General features: G+C 42.2%; 1 protein-coding gene across 1 annotated transcript in view; it reads left to right on the top strand.

The window, feature by feature from the left end:
* Positions 1–10,136: 10,136 nt before the first annotated feature.
* Positions 10,137–16,982, top strand: part of LOC122565175 (zinc finger and BTB domain-containing protein 7A-like) — a 183,219-nt gene continuing 176,373 nt past the window's right edge. Inside the window, exon 1 of the mRNA XM_043720878.2 lies at positions 10,137–10,253. The gene's annotated coding sequence lies outside the window, so the exon portion shown is untranslated. The remainder of the gene's footprint in view (positions 10,254–16,982) is intronic.

Raw genomic sequence — 16,982 nt, 5'->3', positions numbered from 1 at the left:
GTTTGACAATTAAAAACCTCCAAAAGTCAACAAAAGTCCTACTGTACAAAGCAGCTGTCATCACCACACTCCTGTCCTACAGTGAAACTTGAACTATGTATCAGTGATGCATAGAGGTAAGCTGGAGAAATTCCACCAACAACACCACTGCCCCATTCCCTGGATTTATTGGGAGGATTGTCAAACAAATGATAGTGTCCTTCTTGATGTCAGCTCCACAAGTATGCAGCCAAAAGTCCTGGATGATTAAGTTTGAAGGATTGGATTTGATTTATTATTGTCATATGTACCGAGATATAGTGAAAAGTATTGTTTTGCACACTAACCAGACAAATCATACCTTACATAAATACATCAGGGTAATACAACAGAATGTAGAATATATTGTTACAGCCACAGAGAAGGTGTAGAGAAAGATCAACTCTAATATGTGAGAAGCTCAAGCTGATAACAACAGGACAAAGCTTGTTTGTGTCTCGATGGATGAAAATCTTTTCCAATGTCAGATCCTGTTTTCCCAACTCACAAATAAGCAATGTTACAAGGGAGGTCAAAGGAAACAGTTCAAACACTTTCAATCTTGCATTGATGTGCAGCAGCATTGTTTTAATGATGAAGAGGAGTTTGCTACCAATCATTAAAAACCGTGACAACTGCTCCAAAACCGTGACTCATAATGCCTTAATGACAAGACAGAGTGGTAACAGGGAAGGAAACAAATCCGATATTGCAGAACACATTACCTTGGCTGGGGTGGGGCGGCCTCAATCTGCCCCAATGTGCCCAGAGGACAGCAGCTTCAAAACAGTCTCTTCCATCACTTGAAGACCTAAGGCAGAAAATCATGAGTGGATTAGATGTCATCCTCAAATTAAAGGATAGCTGGAGATGGTTACTTTACTCCTCTGTTTAGCTTGCACGTCACCACTTCAAGATAACTGGATAGAATCACCCCACCAGCCCTCCTGACCTCCAAGCTGGTGTCTGTCATTCCTGGCTAAATAGAACTGTGTGGTTTGGGGTTGAGAAACCCTACACAGGTAGATCCCACTAACAATATTCACTGCTGATGTTTTGGGCTCAGCTGAGGTGGTGGAGGAATTGCTGTTCTTGACCTAAGTCTCCCTGGTTTACACAAGTGGAAATCGACTTGCTACTAATGATACAGAGACCCCTGATACTCACCTCCATGATTGCACAGCTCCCAAACCTCATCCTTTGGGTTGGCTTTTTTTTTTGTTTGACTTGGGGACTCCTGTAGTTTACTATGCACAAAACAATTTATTTATGTATGCATTCATTTTCTCAGTGGGAAGGACATTTGTTTCTTTTTGAAGGGGGTGAGATTCTGCCAGTTTAATGGCTGCCAAAATTTTCATGTATAGAAAAGTCTGCCAGGAAGTCCCAGTTGTCTCAAGATTGGTTCAGGGCCACGCCCATCAGGAGCCCTGCCTTTAAATGACCTTACATTGTAATAAGAAAGCAAGAAGAACTGAAACAATACCAAAGACGGCAATTATTCAAAAAGAAAAGTTTTGAAATGATAAATGGTTTATCAGTATTTATTTTGGAGCCACAGTCTTCTTCAGCAGCCAGTAAGTGAGATTTATTTCAGTGCAAGCCAGACCCTGCGCCACCCCACACCATCCCATCTGGTCCTGTCACCCTGCATGTCACACTTTGGGCTTGCCATCTAATTTAGGATGGTGGGTGGGCTCTCAAAGCTGAAGGGCCAAGCTTTTAGTTTGAAGGCAGCAGCAGATAAATGTTTTGAAATGAAGGAGCTCTCCCTAACACCTTTTCAAAGTTTAAATTAAAAATGCCACTTGCAGCTTGGCCACCACTCTCCAAGATGATGTGTAGCTGCTCCTGTTCTTGGATAGATCTGTTTTGACTTGATTTATTGTCGTCCCATGTACCTAAGTACAGTGAAAAGTTTTGTTTTGCATGTAGTACAGGCAGATCACAACATACAAGGACATACAGATCAGAGGTTGATTGAACAGAGCGAGGCAGAAAAGGTTACGGCTGTACAGGCAGGTAAGAATGGCCTCTAGGATTGCAGAACTGCAGCCTCCCCTACCCCAACCACCAAAGGATGTCACCTCCAGGTTGTTAAAACTTGCTCCCCTCACTTTGGGAACCATCAGGCCAATCCCTAAAATCAGCCTCCATTAATAGTTTATTTCACCCCTGTTTCTGCTTCCTGATGTATTACTTGACTTTCTGATGTCATTTCTTGGTCAAACACTTCCTGTAAACTTTTCTCCATTATATGCGAATCCTTGTATTCCATGGTAAATTGGGGCATGGACTTCCCGTGGATAAAGAAAACACTGATAGCAATCTCCAGTGTAACTCTTCTACCTACTGCGAAGGACGGAGCAATCAGAATGGATGAGTCAATGGGAAAAAAAGATGGCTTCTGGGGACAACTGCAAGAGTATGTGGATTCACGAGGAGTGAATAATCCACTAATGAGGAATGAGTGTAAATTCCAAACTAATTTGGCCCAGAAGAGGTTCCAGGTCTCAGCCAAGACTCAATGATAGACACAAGAATCTCCCTGAGGTAACAGTGGCTGAAGGACCTGAACTTAAGGGAATTTATATTTGCCAGAAATTGGTGTTGGAGAGACTATTAGGTCTGAAGGTTGATAAGTCCCTGGGGCCTGATGGTCTACATCCCAGGGTACTGAAGGAGGTGGCTCGAGAAATCATGGATGCGTTGGTGATTATTTTCCAGAGTTCGATAGATTCAGGATCAGTTCCTGCGGATTGGAGGGTGGCTAATGTTGTACCACTTTTTAAGAAAGGTGAGAGAGAGAAAGCAGGAAATTATAGACCAGTTAGTCTGACCTCAGTGGTGGGAAAGATGCGGGAGTCTATTATAAGGGATGGAAATGTGTTGCTGGAAAAGCGCAGCAGGTCAGGCAGCATCTAGGGAACAGGCGAATCGACGTTTCGGGCATTAGCCCTTCTTCAGGAATGAGGAAAGTTGGTCCAGCAGGCTAAGATAAAAGATAGGGAGGAGGGACTTGGGGGAGGGGCGTCGGAAATGTGATGGTCAATATCTCAGTCAAATCCATCAAATTCAGCACCGCCTTCCTAACCTGCAATCTTCTTCCCGACCTCTCCGCCCCCACCCCAGTCTGACCTATCACCCTCACCTTGACCTCTTTCCACCTATCACATTTCCGATGTGAAATTACGACACATCTGGATAGTAGTAACAGGATAGATCAGAGTCAGCATGGATTTATGAAGGGGAAACCATGCTTGACTAATCTTCTGGACTTGGAGGAGGGAGATCCAGTAGATGTAATGTACCTGGACTTTCAGAAAGCTTTTGATAAAGTCCCACATAGGAGGTTAGTGAGCAAAATTAGGGTGCATTGTATTGAGGGCAAGGTACAAACTTGGATTGAAAGTTGGTTGGCTGATAGGAAACAAAGAGTGATAAACGGCTCCATTTTGGAATGGCAGGCAGTGACCAGTGGGGTACGGCAGGGATCAGTGCTGAGACTGCAGCTTTTTACAATATATGTTAATGATATAGAAGATGGTATTAGTAATAACATTAGCAAATTTGCTGATGATACTAAGCTGGGTGGCATGGTGAAATGTGAGGAGGATGTTAGGAGATTACAGAATGACCTGAACAGATTAGGTGAGTGGTCAGATGCATGGCAGATGCAGTTTAATGTGGATAAATGTATGGTTATCCATTTTGGTGGCAAGAACAGGAAGGCAGATTTCTACCAAAATGGAATTAATTTAGGTAAAGGGGCAGTACAGAGAGATCTGGGTGTTCTTGTACACCAGTCAATGAAGGTAAGCATGCAGGTACAGCAGGTAGTGAAGAAGGCTAATAGCATGCGGGCCTTTATAACAAGAGGGATTGAGTATAGAAGCAAAGAGGTTCTTCTGCAGCTGTAAAGGGCCCTGATGAGACCACACCTGAAGTACTGTGTGCAGTTCTGGTCTCCAAATTTGAGGAAATACATTCTGGGAGTGACATTGACGGAGTGCAGTGTAGGTTCACGAGGTCAATTCCTGGAATGGCGGGACTACCTTATGCTGAAAGACTGGAGCGACTGGGCTTGTATACCCTTGAGTTTAGAAGAATGAGAGGGGATCTGATTGAGACATATAAGATTATTAAAGGATTGGACACTCTGGAGGCAGGAAACATGTTTCCGCTGATGGGTGAGTGCCGAACCAGAGGACACAGCTTAAAAATACAGGATAGACCATTTAGGACAGAGATGAGGAGAAACTTCTTCACCCAGAGAGTGGTGGCTGTGTGGAATGCTCTGCCCCAGAGGGCAGTGAAGGCCCAGTCTCTGGATTCATTTAAGAAAGAGTTGGATAGAGCTCTCAAGGATAGTGGAATCAAGGGTTAAGGAGATAAGGCAGGAACAGGATACTGATTAAGGACGATCAGCCATGATCATATTGAATGGTGGTGCAGGCTCGAAGGGCAGAATTGCCTACTCCTGCACCTATTGCCTATTGTCTATTGTCTCTCAGCTCTTCACAGAGGATTCAAGCGTCCCAAATACATCAGAGACTTGAGAATAAACTCCAGGTTGACGCTTCAGTGTTGCAGTGTAGGGATGTTGCACTGTCGAAGGTGTTAACTTTCAGATGTTGAACAAACGTCCTCTGAGGTGGGTGTGAAAAAATAATTTCCACGGCACAATTTTAAGAAAGAATGAGGATTTATATAGTGCATTTACTATACAGTCTGATCTTCTGTTTTCTGATGCTCAATAAAGAGTGAGGGAGCTCTTTATGTGTTTGGCAGTCGGGCGGGGGAAGGGGCTTTTATCTGTAGCCCCTTACTCAGGCAGACAAGGAAGATCTGTAGGCATCCAGGGTGCCTACCTTGGGGAAATAAATGTAGTCAGCCCTCTAAAAGTACCCTGAACAAGGCTCTTAATGAGCCTAAGTGCCTTCCTATTCATGGGAGTGGACTATATTCCCTTTGTTGGTATCTGGCCCATCATTACAAACAGGGTCACAGCATAATGTATATACCTGCACAGTATAGAAACCAGCTACTGACAGCAAAAATACATTTTTTGGCTGACAATTTAATTATAAGTGCCAAGTTATCTGCCAAGATGTCATTCATCAAAGCTGCAAAATGTATACATTGTTCTTTTTGAAACCTGAAACCTAATGAGACAGTTTTTAAAAACCTCAAAGCTTAGGTTTTCTTCAGTTTTCAGGCCATGTGTACTCCCCACAACGAGCCTTGCTGAGCCAGACAGGCCATTGTGCCATGTGTTTACTCGCCCCCACCTTTCCAGAGGCAATCAGGTACTTGTCTTGAAATGCATCCAACTAATGTAGTACTCTTTCCTTGAAATGGAGTCACCATTGCAATGCTGGAAGTGTGATTGTCAAGCCATGCTCAGCAAAATTCCACAAACAATGATGGGTAAATGGCTGATCAGATAATTAATACGTAGGCATTGGTTGAAGAACAAATATTATCCAGGACAGTTTGGCAGAACTCCAGTCCTCCATCACCTGAGAGGGTTAGGCAAGGCCTTGTTTCGAAAGCTCAACCAAAAGACAGAAACGCTATCACTGCAGTTAGTGCTGCACAGGAGCGTCAGTCCCGATCTGAGGCTGGATTGGGACTTAAACTCACAACTTCAGACTCAGAGTGACTAGGGGGGGTCACTTGATAATTTTACCTGGGCCAAAAGGAGTGACACTGAGTTGGCCCAGCATCATCCCATAGAAGGCAACATTACAAGTGGCTCTTTTTCAAACGCACCCACTTACGCAATAATCCAAGATGTGGATTACGCAAACTGAAAGGTGCTGACTAAAGCAATAAAGTCCACTTCAAAACAAAGCAAACAAATCTTATACAGCTTTCAGGCTTGGAAGATGTTGTTGCATCAGTATTTACTGTGGAAAAGGACATGGAAGATATAGAATGTAGGGAAATAGATGGTGACATCTTGAAAAATGTTCATATTACAGAGGAGGAAGTGCTGGATGTCTTGAAACGCATAAAAGTGGATAAATCCCCAGGACCTGATCAGGTGTACCCTACAACTCTGTGGGAAGGTAGGGAAGTGATTGCTGTGCCTCTTGCTGAGATATTTTTATCATCGATAGTCACAGGTGAGGTCCTGGAAGACTGGAGATTGGCTAACGTGGTGCCACTGTTTAAGAAGGGTGGTAAAGACAAGCCAGGGAACTATAGACCGGTGAGCCTGACGTTGGTGGTGGGCAAGTTGGTGGAGGGAATCCTGAGGGACAGGATGTACATGTATTTGGAAAGGCAAGGACTGATTAGGGATAGTCAACATGGCTTTATGCATGGGAAATCATGTCTCACAAACTTGATTGAGTTTTTTGAAGAATTAACAAAGAGGATTGATGAGGGCAGAGCGGTAGATGTGATCTATGTGGACTTCAGTAAGATGTTCGACAAGGTTCCCCATGGGAGACTGGTTAGCAAGGTTAGATCTCACTGAACACAGGGAGAACTAGCCATTTGGATACAGAACTGGCTCAAAAGGTAGAAGACAGAGGGCGGTGGTGGGGGGTTGCTTTTCAGACTGGAGGTCTGTGACCAGTGGAGTGCCACAAGGATCGGTGCTGGATCCACTACTTTTCATAATTTATATAAATTACTTGGATGTGAGCATAAGAGGTATCATTAGTAAGTTTGCAGATGACACTAAAATTGGAGGTGTAGTGGACAGTGAAGAACGTTACCTCAGATTACAACGGGATCTTGATCAGATGGGCCAGTGGGCTGAGAAGTAGTAGATGGAGTTTAATTAAGATAAATTCAAGATGCTGCGTTTTGGGAAAGCAAATCTTAGCAGGATGTATACACTTAATGGTAAGGTCCTAGGGAGTGTTGATGAACAAAGGGACCTTGGAGTGCAGGTTCATAGCTCCTTGAAAGTAGAGTCGCAGGTAGATAGGATAGTGAAGGCGGCGTTTGGTATGCTTTCCTTTATTGGTCGGATTATTGAGTACAGGAGTTGGGAGGACATGTTGCGGCTGTACAGGACATTGGTTAGGCCACTGTTGGAATATTGCATGCAATTCTGGTCTCCTTCCTATCGGAAAGATGTTGTGAAATTTGAAAGGGTTCAGAAAAGATTTACAAGGATGTTGCCAGGATTGGACATTTGAGCTATAGGGAGAGGCTGAACAGGTTGGGGCTGTTTTCCCTGGAGCGTCGGAGACTGAGGGGTGATCTTATAAAGGTTTATAAAATCATGAGGGGCATGGATAAGATAAATAGACAAGGTCTTTTCCCTGGGGTGGGGGAGTCCAGAACTCGAGGGCATAGGTTTAGGGTGAGGGGAAAGATATAAAAGAGACCTAACGGGCAACTTTTTCACACAGTGGGTGGTGTGTGTATGGAATGAGCTGCCAGAGGAAGTGGCGGAGGCTGGTACAATTGCAAAATTTAAAAGGCATCTGAATAGGAAAGGTTTGGAGGGATATGGGCCAAGTGCTGGCAGGTGGGTCTAGGTTGGGTTGGGATATCTGGTCAGCATGGACGGGTTGGACCGAAGGGTCTGTTTCCGTGCTGTATATCTCTATGACTATGTTGTTGAAGGGGTCTGAGTGACTTGCTGCAGTGCATCTTGTAGATGTGCCTCCATGGTGGGGGAAACCTTTTTTAAAATTCATTCATGACATAAAGGCATCACTAGCTCAGCCAGCATTTATTACCCATCCCTAATTGCCCAAAGGGCAGTTGAGAGTCAACCACATTGTTGTGGGTCTGGAGTCACATGTCGACCAGATCAGGTGAGGATGGCAGATTTCCTTCCCTGAAGGTCGTCTGTGAAACAGGTGGGTTTTTGGACAATCGACAATGATTTCATGGTCATCAGTAGATTCTTTATTCCAGATTAAATTAAACATTTAATGTTTAAGATAATGGATAAATGCTGATCTAGCAGGCTTCTTTGTCTTGAATGGTGTTAAGCTTATTGAATGTTTTTGGCCTTAATTCTATAAACTCATTAGTATCAAATATCTGATGCCTTTTTTTCCATCTCATGTTCTCTGCTCTTCTTCTATAGGCAATAGTTCATGTTGGTCTACAGTTCAAAGAGAGCCAGGTACACTCTGACATTATTCTTGAATGAATCACGACATTACGTGCTGATGTGATACATGACTCACACGACAAATTTAATTTGAAATAGAACTTGTTAGTTAAGACACTTTCAGTGTATCTAATCAATGAAGAGCAGGACTAGGAAAGTAAATAAAGAATAAAAACAGAAAATTCTGGAAAATCTCAGCAGGTCAGCTCCAATCTGTGAGGAGAGAGAAACAGAGTTAATATTTTAGGTTGATGACTTTTGATCAAACAGGGAGAAATTAAAGATAGGTTTTTAAGGAAGGGGTATATGGAACAAGGACAAAAGACAATCTGTGTTAAAATAGAAGGCATACAAATTGAATGATAGAAACACTCACTCTCCAGAAGGGATGGGAGATGGAGCAAAAAAAAGAATAAAAAGATGTGTCTAGAGTAGGTGTGCTGCTTGCTGAGAGAGTAGGAATATTAAAATAAGCGAAAGAAACAAAATGTGGTTAGAGTTTAGGATCTGAAATTCTTGAATTCAGCGTTGAATCTGAATGACTGTTAAGCACTAATTGAAAGACGAAGTGTTATTCCTTTTGCTTGCATATTTTGGATTTTCTCTCATTTTTGGCAGGAACATTCCTGCTTTAGACACGTTTTCTGTTTCTTTTCTTGTCCCATCTCTACACCTTTTGGCTGGGGAGGACTAATCTTTCTATCATTGAATCCCTCCTGTCTTCCAACCCAGGGTTCCTGTCTGGGTTCCTACTGGATGTTTCCAGCATTTTCTGTTTTTGATTCAGCTGTCCAGCATTCACTATATAATGCTTTTTGATTAAAGATTGAGCCTGCCCAAAACATGTTAGGGCATGCACACTCAAACTATACAGCTTATGATCACAGAGATACAGGGGAAATACAAGTGTTGGAGGCAAATCGATCAGTAATATCAGAGGTCTAAGTTATGTGAGATCTGGACTATTTAACTTGTAAAGGTTGCATCTTGGAGGTATTTGAATAGTAAGTGCTGTGGAAAAGGTTAATCCAGAATATTATGTTAAATTATGAAGGGGCATGGTTCAAAACCGAAGACAACTTGATAACTGATATCAACAACTGTCATTTATTTAGCACTTTTAGTGTAGAGAAATATCATAAGATGCTTCACAGGAGTAAAGCATAATAAAGCAAGTTTTGTTAAGTCATCCACACTTCATAGAAGTACTGGAAGTGAACACCCAATGAAGAAGCTATTAATGCAGCAGTTGACGAAGTTGTTCTAGATGTGTGAAATGATTTTGTTTTTAATTTTCTGAATACTCTGATCTTTTGAGGAAAAAATGCCAGATCCCCTTTGCCCTTGCCATTGTCTGCATTTTCAAGCTGGAACTGTCAGACACCAGAATTGCTAGATATTAATGTGAACCAGCAATTTATGTACCATTTTGCATTTTCCATGTGAAACATCTGGGATACAAGCTCGAGGTGGACACAAGCCTTGCAGCTAGCACTGCGTCCTGCTGGCTAGCCCATTACTAAATATGGGGGTTTTAAAAAAACTGCGCAGGCAATGTCCCTTTAAGAGAATCGTTTCAAAAGGGGTCATTACATGTTTAAATATAGTGAGGGCTATGGGGGGGATACAGCGAGATGAAGCTCATTCATTATAACGGTCAGGTATGTTTTTAATGAGATACTCAACTAATTTGCTTTTCAGAAAGAAGAGAGCAGGACCCGACTGGTGGGTGGGGTTGGTGGGAGGGGGTGTCTTCCAGCTTTAAGGGGGGGGGTGTATGGGGACATTAGAGGGAGACCCTCATGGTAGCAGGGTAGAGAGTTGTCCTTCGGGACAGGGACAGCCTGCTGTTAGCGGGTCTGCAGCCTGCTTTGTTTAAAAGAGACGGCAGATGAAGCTGGGAGGGGATAGGACCCTGACACTCACAGGGAGGGCACAAGACCGCTTTAAGAGAGGGGAGGGAGGGCCTGGTGGAACCAGGAAGGGAGTGAGTTACATACGGGCCATTGGCAGATAGTAAGGGAGTGAGTGAGTGAAGGAGGGAGTGAGTGTGGGTGACACATCCAACCTGGGCCTCAACCCAAGCAGACTCCCGACCACCAGCTACCTGCTTCTACCTTCAGTGAACCGCCTCGGACCTGTGGTAAGATTGACGTTAGCAGCGTGTTGTAATATGGGAATCGGCCTACCGACCGGCTTCTTTCTCTCTGCTCCCCCCCCCCCTTACTGTACTCCATACTGTATATTTGCTTACGTTTCGCCCCCCGACTGACCGAGGAGGAGGGAGATTGTGGCGCATGTGCAGCAAGTTGCCGGCTGGGAGTTGTAGTCCACTGGGCCGCGGCGGCCGTTGGCAGTGGAGAGGTGGACTACAACTCCCAGTATTCACCGCGCCTGGGTTTGGGGTGGGGAGAAGGGTAAGAGGAACCGCAGGCCTGTGCGGCTGCAACCTAACCTGACAACTGTCATGAGGGCGCGTGCGGCACACGCGGAGCGATTGGCAGGTCGGACAACCAATAGCGACAGAGAAGGCGTGGGACTGGTTGTGACGCAGGCTACGGGTGGGATATGGTAGGTCAGGGGGTGGGACAATGATGTTTGGTTGAACTCGCAAGGGGCGAGCTTCTTAGACAGATCCTAATCTTGAAGGAAAGGTGGGCCATGGCCTGCAGTGCGCAGTAATAATCGCTCATCGGCGCGACTGGCTGCGCATAGAGAGGTTAAATGGCATACATTTTGCTTTGTAATGTAATTTTGAAAGAAGTGATGGATAACTAGTAATCTGTTTGGAGATCTCTGCCAACGCATTTTGCCAAATGATGCCTCCCAATCTGGAGTTGGCCAGCACTGAAGGGAAAGTTCAAAGGGGAAGCTCGGGGGGATTTTTTTCAGCCACTCGCCACACTGACTTCAACTGAGGCTGGGCCTCATCTCCTATTCAGGGTCACGATGCAATCTAATCCTTCATTTATTCCATTTTGCAACGTATGTCATTTTATTTAAATGCTGGATACTGAGAAGACAGGCTCTGCTCTTGTGAGTCAAGGTGACACCACACAGAGGAGTCAGTTTCATCACTTGAGGCACTATGTCTTATTTACTGAACATTTCCTTCATCTGTGGGCTTGTGTCATGTATGTGTTTGTGTGTATATTTATCCATTGGAGCTGTTGTAAGTCTCAAAACTGGAGCATTGTATAATATTTGTATGTGTAATTAATATAGCACAGCTTGACACATGATCACTGTAGACCACGTTGATACAGTAACCAGAGCCTTGTGCTGAACACTGGTTTCCTGGTTTGATGTTGCAAGTGTGGTGGTGTATTTTGGAGACTACTCAAGTGTTTTAAAATGAGCACATTGGTAAAGAGTGCCTGTGTGAAACATAAGTTTCTGTAGCTAAACAGATTGGTTCCTCATTCAAAATTCTTGGAGTTTAAATAGCTATGGTCTCTGGGTGGAACTGAAAGCTAAACATTTTGCCAATTTGTAAAAAGTCATCAGATTTTGTGCAGTTACAAGGAATGTCAGTGAGTGCATCCATTATTTATACTCTCCTGTCCTTGAATTAAGAATAATTTTAATTGGGAGAGAGTGCATTTCAGTGGAGCAGGAACAGAGCTCGGCCTAGTACATTAGAGCCAACGGTTAGTGAGAAATGCTTTGAGTCATGAAGTCTTAGATATGCAGTACTGTAACAGACCCTTCGGTTCAACTCGTTCATGCTGACCTGATATCCTCAATTAATCTAATCCCATTTGCCAGCACTTGGCCCATATCCCTCTAAACCTTTCCAATGCATATACCCGTCCAGATGCCTTTTGAATATTATAATTGTACCAGCCTCCATACTTTCTCTTGCAGCTAATTCCATACTTGCACCACTCTCTACGTGAGAAAGTTGCCTCTTCGGTCCCTTTCAAATCTTTCCTGTCTCTCCTTTAACCTATGCCCCCTAGTTCTGGACTCCCGCACCCCAGGGAAAAGACCTTGGCTATTTATCCTGTCCATGGCCCTCATGATTTTATAAATCTCTATATAAGGTCACTCTTCAGCCTCTGAAGCTCCAGGGAAAACAGCCCCAGCTTATTCAACCTCTCCCTATAGCTCACACCCTCCAGCATTCTTCTAAATATTTTCTGAACCTTATCAAGTTTCATAATATCCTTCGGCTGAACAATAGGCTACCTTCAAAGAAGTAATAGTTCAGACACCGTTTAGAATTTTTGCCTCAAAAGGGAAGGGTAGAGCAAGGGTGAATCCAGAGCTAGGATGCAAAAAAAAAGAAATTTAAAAATAAAGAAGAAAATCAGTTTCAGGTAACTAGTATGAGGTAGAAAATACAATTGATAACCAGGCCGAATTCAAAATATTTAGAAGGGAAAGTGAAAAGGCAAATAACAGAAGCAACGAGGAAATATGAAAACCACTAGGGTATCCCAAAATCTTCTATTTCATAAAAGTAAAAGTTGTAAGGAAATTTGGGAACCAAGATGAAGATTTACATTTCAAGGTAGAGGACATGGCCAAGGTATTAAATAAATAATTTGCATCTGCCTTTACAGAGTATGCTGAAGCTACCCATGCTATGGTGTCAGAGGTGAAAATTCAGTCACTAGAAGGGTTCAAAACTAATAAAGAGGAGGTATTGGATAAGCTGACAAAGTACCTGAATTAGATAAGATGCATCCAAGGTTATCGAAGGAAATGAGTGACATTTGCAGAACACTAGCGTTGGGACTGGAGAATTACAAATGATATGTTTTTTGTTTTAAAAATGTTGTTGTAAGGTAAAGCACAGCGATTTATAGACCAGTTGGTTTAACTTTGTTAGTGGGCAAACCTGCAGGAACAATAATCCAGGACATAATTGATGTACACATGGAGCATGTTGGGAGAGCATAAATTTATCAGTAAATTAACTTGGGAGTTCTTTTGAAGAGGTAAGAGATTTGATGAGCATAATACTGTTGATGTAGTGTACATGATCTTCAAAAAGATATTTGATTTGTGTGTGATACAAGGCTTCTGATAGAAAAGTTATAGCTCATGGAATAAAGGGGACAGTAGTAAAATTGGATAGGAAACCGAGGGAAATGGTGAATTGATATTAGTAATGACATTCAGCTATTGGAATCCTTCCTCTTCCTGATTTACATATAAAATGATCTAAATCCAGAGGAGTGGAAGACCACTTCTACTTCTGCAGACAATAGAAATTTTGAAAACATTGCAATTGGTGTGGAGGAGAGGGGCAGTGGAAAAACATCAAAAAGATATTGGCAAGTTGGAGTGCACAGGCAGGTGGTAGATAAAGCTCAATGCAGAAACTGAGAAATGATCCATTTTGATAGAACATGGAGAGACAATACAAAGTAAAGGGAGCTACTGTAAAGGCTGTACAGGTGCAGAAAGACCTGTACGAATATGTGTAAATGTAAAGGTGGTGGGACAAGTGGAGAGCGCAGTTAATAAAGCATAGTTCCTAACTTTTATTTGTTGTACTGTAGAGTACAAGAGACTTCAGCTGGCGTGTGTATGTGTATATGATTCTGGGTGCCTCAATTAGGAAAGATATGAATGCATTGGAAACAGTGAAGAAGAGGTTTCCAAGATTGATTCCAAGGAGAGAGACTTCAGTTATGAAAGTAGGTTGGGGGAGTTGGGCCTGTCTCACTTGGAGAGAAGAAAGCTAAGAGGAGATTTGATACAAATTTTCAAAGATCATGAGGGGTCCGGACAGAGTAGACAGAAATTGTCCAGCTCTTGAACTCATCAAGAACAAGAGGGCACAATTTCAAAGTGATTTGAAAATGGGGATAAGTATGATATGAGAAGAAACACTTTCACTAATGAGTTGATCAGATCTGGATTGTATTGCCTAGAAGTAGGGTGGAGATTAGATGATTATTTAAATAGAATGTGTACAGTTATGATCACATTTGGAGAGCCTGTGTAGACAAGATGGACTGAATATTTGTCTGTTGCATCATAACTATTGTGATTTTTGTCGGTGTTGTGTGGATTTTGTACAGTGACCTTTTTTTGTGTTTTATTTTGAAGCGTCATTTTGTATAAGAGATTTTCTCACAAGCTGTACAAAACAATTTTGTCAGGACAACCATTTTCCAATGTTTGAGTTGTTTTAAAATATGGTAAACTTAATCTGATTTGAAAGGAGGTGAAGGAGGAGGAGGACACAGGAAAGGAATTTGAAAGTTAACTCTGCACATACAGAAGATTGGATGATATTGCTAGAAACAGTTAAGTTTAAATGTAACATGGCATGTTATACAAGCAAGCCTGAAAGGGGATTTGGGGATTTTTACTGACTAACTGTTAAAGTTTCAAAAGCTTTGGGGAAGATAATGCGTTTCTTCGAACTGTTGCTATTCTATAAATTACAAAAGTAAATATTGTACTAAGTAAAGTACCTTAGACATTGTGCGTCCAGTTTCAAATTCTTCCTTGCTTCCTGCAGAGGAAGGAGACAAGAACTAAAGCAAAACTTACACCTTGGTAATAAGGATGGGTGAGCGTTTCGGGTCGGAGAAATATCCAGTTTTGGCTTATAGTTCAGGGTTATGAAATGACTGGATCTAAAAGATTTGAATCTTATTCACTGTCTTACCTATATATAAATAAACAGGTTCGGTGCCAAATCAAGACTAACACTCTGGTGTAGTAGTGAGAGTGCCATCTTTTGGATGAGACATTAAGTCAAGGCCCCACCTGCCTTCTCATGAGGATGTAAAAGATCCCATTGCACTAATTTGAAGAAGAATGGGGGAGTTCTTTCCGGTGTCTTGAACAATATTTATTCCTCACAACATCACAAAAAATAAATTCTGTAGTCACGATGACATTGTTGTTTATGGGAGTCTGCTGTGCATAACTGGCCTCCATATTTGCTACATTACACCAGGGGCTACACTCTGATAAAGTACTTATCTGACTAGAAAGCACTTTGCAATGGTTGTGGAAAAGTACTTTTTTTTCTGATGTTTGCCTTTGTAACTGTAATGCTACTCATGTCAAAAAGGACTAGAGTTGCAGATGAATGATGTCTGTTGAGATGAAAAATATGTTTGTAGTTTTAATCCTGCAGCCTTTCAGATGCAGCCAAGTATGGATGCAGTTTATCATGAAGGTATTGTGTATGTGAGTAAAGAGTGAGTGAGTGTTAATTCGCAACAAAAAAATGAAACTGTTGTAATTGACATGATTTGGGTGCTATACAAGATGACATACGTATGCAAAGAGCAACCAGACTAATTTTACAATTGAGGCAGTTTTCGGAAGGTTTCAAAAGCTCCAAGCTGAGAAGAACATGAAGTCTGAATTGAATGGATTTTTTTTCACTCGAGGCTTGTGGGTTATGCCAGCAAGGCCAGCATTTATTACCCCCTGTAACTGCATTTGTGATGATGATAGGAGGACTGCAGCAGTTCAAGCTGGTGACAGTGTGGTGAAGGCACCCCCACTGTACTGTTAGGGAGAGAGTTCCAGGATTTTGACCCAATGATAATGAAGGAACAGCTGAAATATTTCCAAGTCAGGAAGGTGTCATGTATCCCACTCCGACAGTCAAGTGTCTCTTCCATTTGTACCATAGTCTCTGCCTGGTTTAATTAAAGAATAACATTATATTCCTGGTTTAAATCCAGAGAGAGTGAGTCCAGCAATAGCCTCATAATATACTTGCTCCTAGTTTCCAGAAGGTACTTTTTGTGATAGTCGCTCAACTGTTGTTTTATTTAGTGCTTGCAATCATCATTTTCTTGCATTTCAATCTATTTTCCTCTCTCTCCAATAAATATCATCCAGGATCTCGACAGTAAATCATTTCAGGCTGGCCAGCCACCGTGTACAAGCTGAGTATCTTAAACAGAATCATGGGTCAGAGACGAGAAGCTGGCAGCATCCTGTTTGTTTACGATAATTGTATAACCTTTGGCTTGGACTCTCTGACGCTGCTGGCTTCCTGTTGTATTGCTATTGATAACTAGATGCCTTTTTCTCAATTACTTTCTTTCTGCTGTTACTGATCTTAGATAGGGTGCAGCTAACAATGTAACTGAGGCAAAGCACTGATCCTTTGTACTACAGAATGAAACAGCTCTCCCAGGCCAACCATCTCCGCCTCTGTCAATCTTTAATGAAGTTAAACTGTAGTAAACTGGAAATAGATATTTCATATAAATCGTTCACCAGGTTTGAGGCGTGCAGCCTTTTGCTAGCTGAGAGCTGTTTAATGACATACCCGCCCACAGAGTTGCCCTAAAATAAAAACCAGTGTGTGTTGGAAATAAAGTGAATGTTTCAAGTCGAAATGACTCTTCAGAATTTGTAGTGATAGAACTGAGTTGCACTTTTTCAGTGGTTAATGTAGAAAGGCATGAGCATTAATTTGGTGTGGTCCACATGAAAGAGAGTTCAGAGTCTGTGCTATCTTACAAGAAGAGATTTTTATCATTGCGTTTAAAAAAAAAATCACTTTATTGTATACAGGCTGGAATGTGGTACACTTTTTGTGTATCCCACCTCTAGCTGGACCGCATAGCATCTTTTTAAAGAAATTTGCAGCAAATCCCCTGCACTTGGACATTTGCCTTGTAATGACAGGATTCGTGGCATTTGGCATTAGCAGCATGATTCTTTGATTTTATAATCTCATGTTCCCAAAACTGTGACACGCTGTTTCATAGCAATTTACACTTAGTGGATCTTTTCCATAACCAATCTTAGTGTATGGCTAAAACTAACTGTTTTCAATTTTATTGAAGTCAGCAGTTGATTTGCCTTTTTGAAAAGTCCTTTGACAATGAATCTCGGAAGATGCCAGACAAACGTTGGCCCAAGACTGGAG

The sequence above is a fragment of the Chiloscyllium plagiosum genome, unplaced genomic scaffold (genome assembly GCF_037043375.1).
Source record: "Chiloscyllium plagiosum isolate Xiang-an unplaced genomic scaffold, Cpla_swu_hap1 HiC_scaffold_28, whole genome shotgun sequence".
NCBI classification, from domain to species: domain Eukaryota; kingdom Metazoa; phylum Chordata; class Chondrichthyes; order Orectolobiformes; family Hemiscylliidae; genus Chiloscyllium; species Chiloscyllium plagiosum.
The sequence above is the reverse complement of the archived record's forward strand: the minus strand, read 5'-3'. Positions and strand labels throughout refer to the sequence as shown.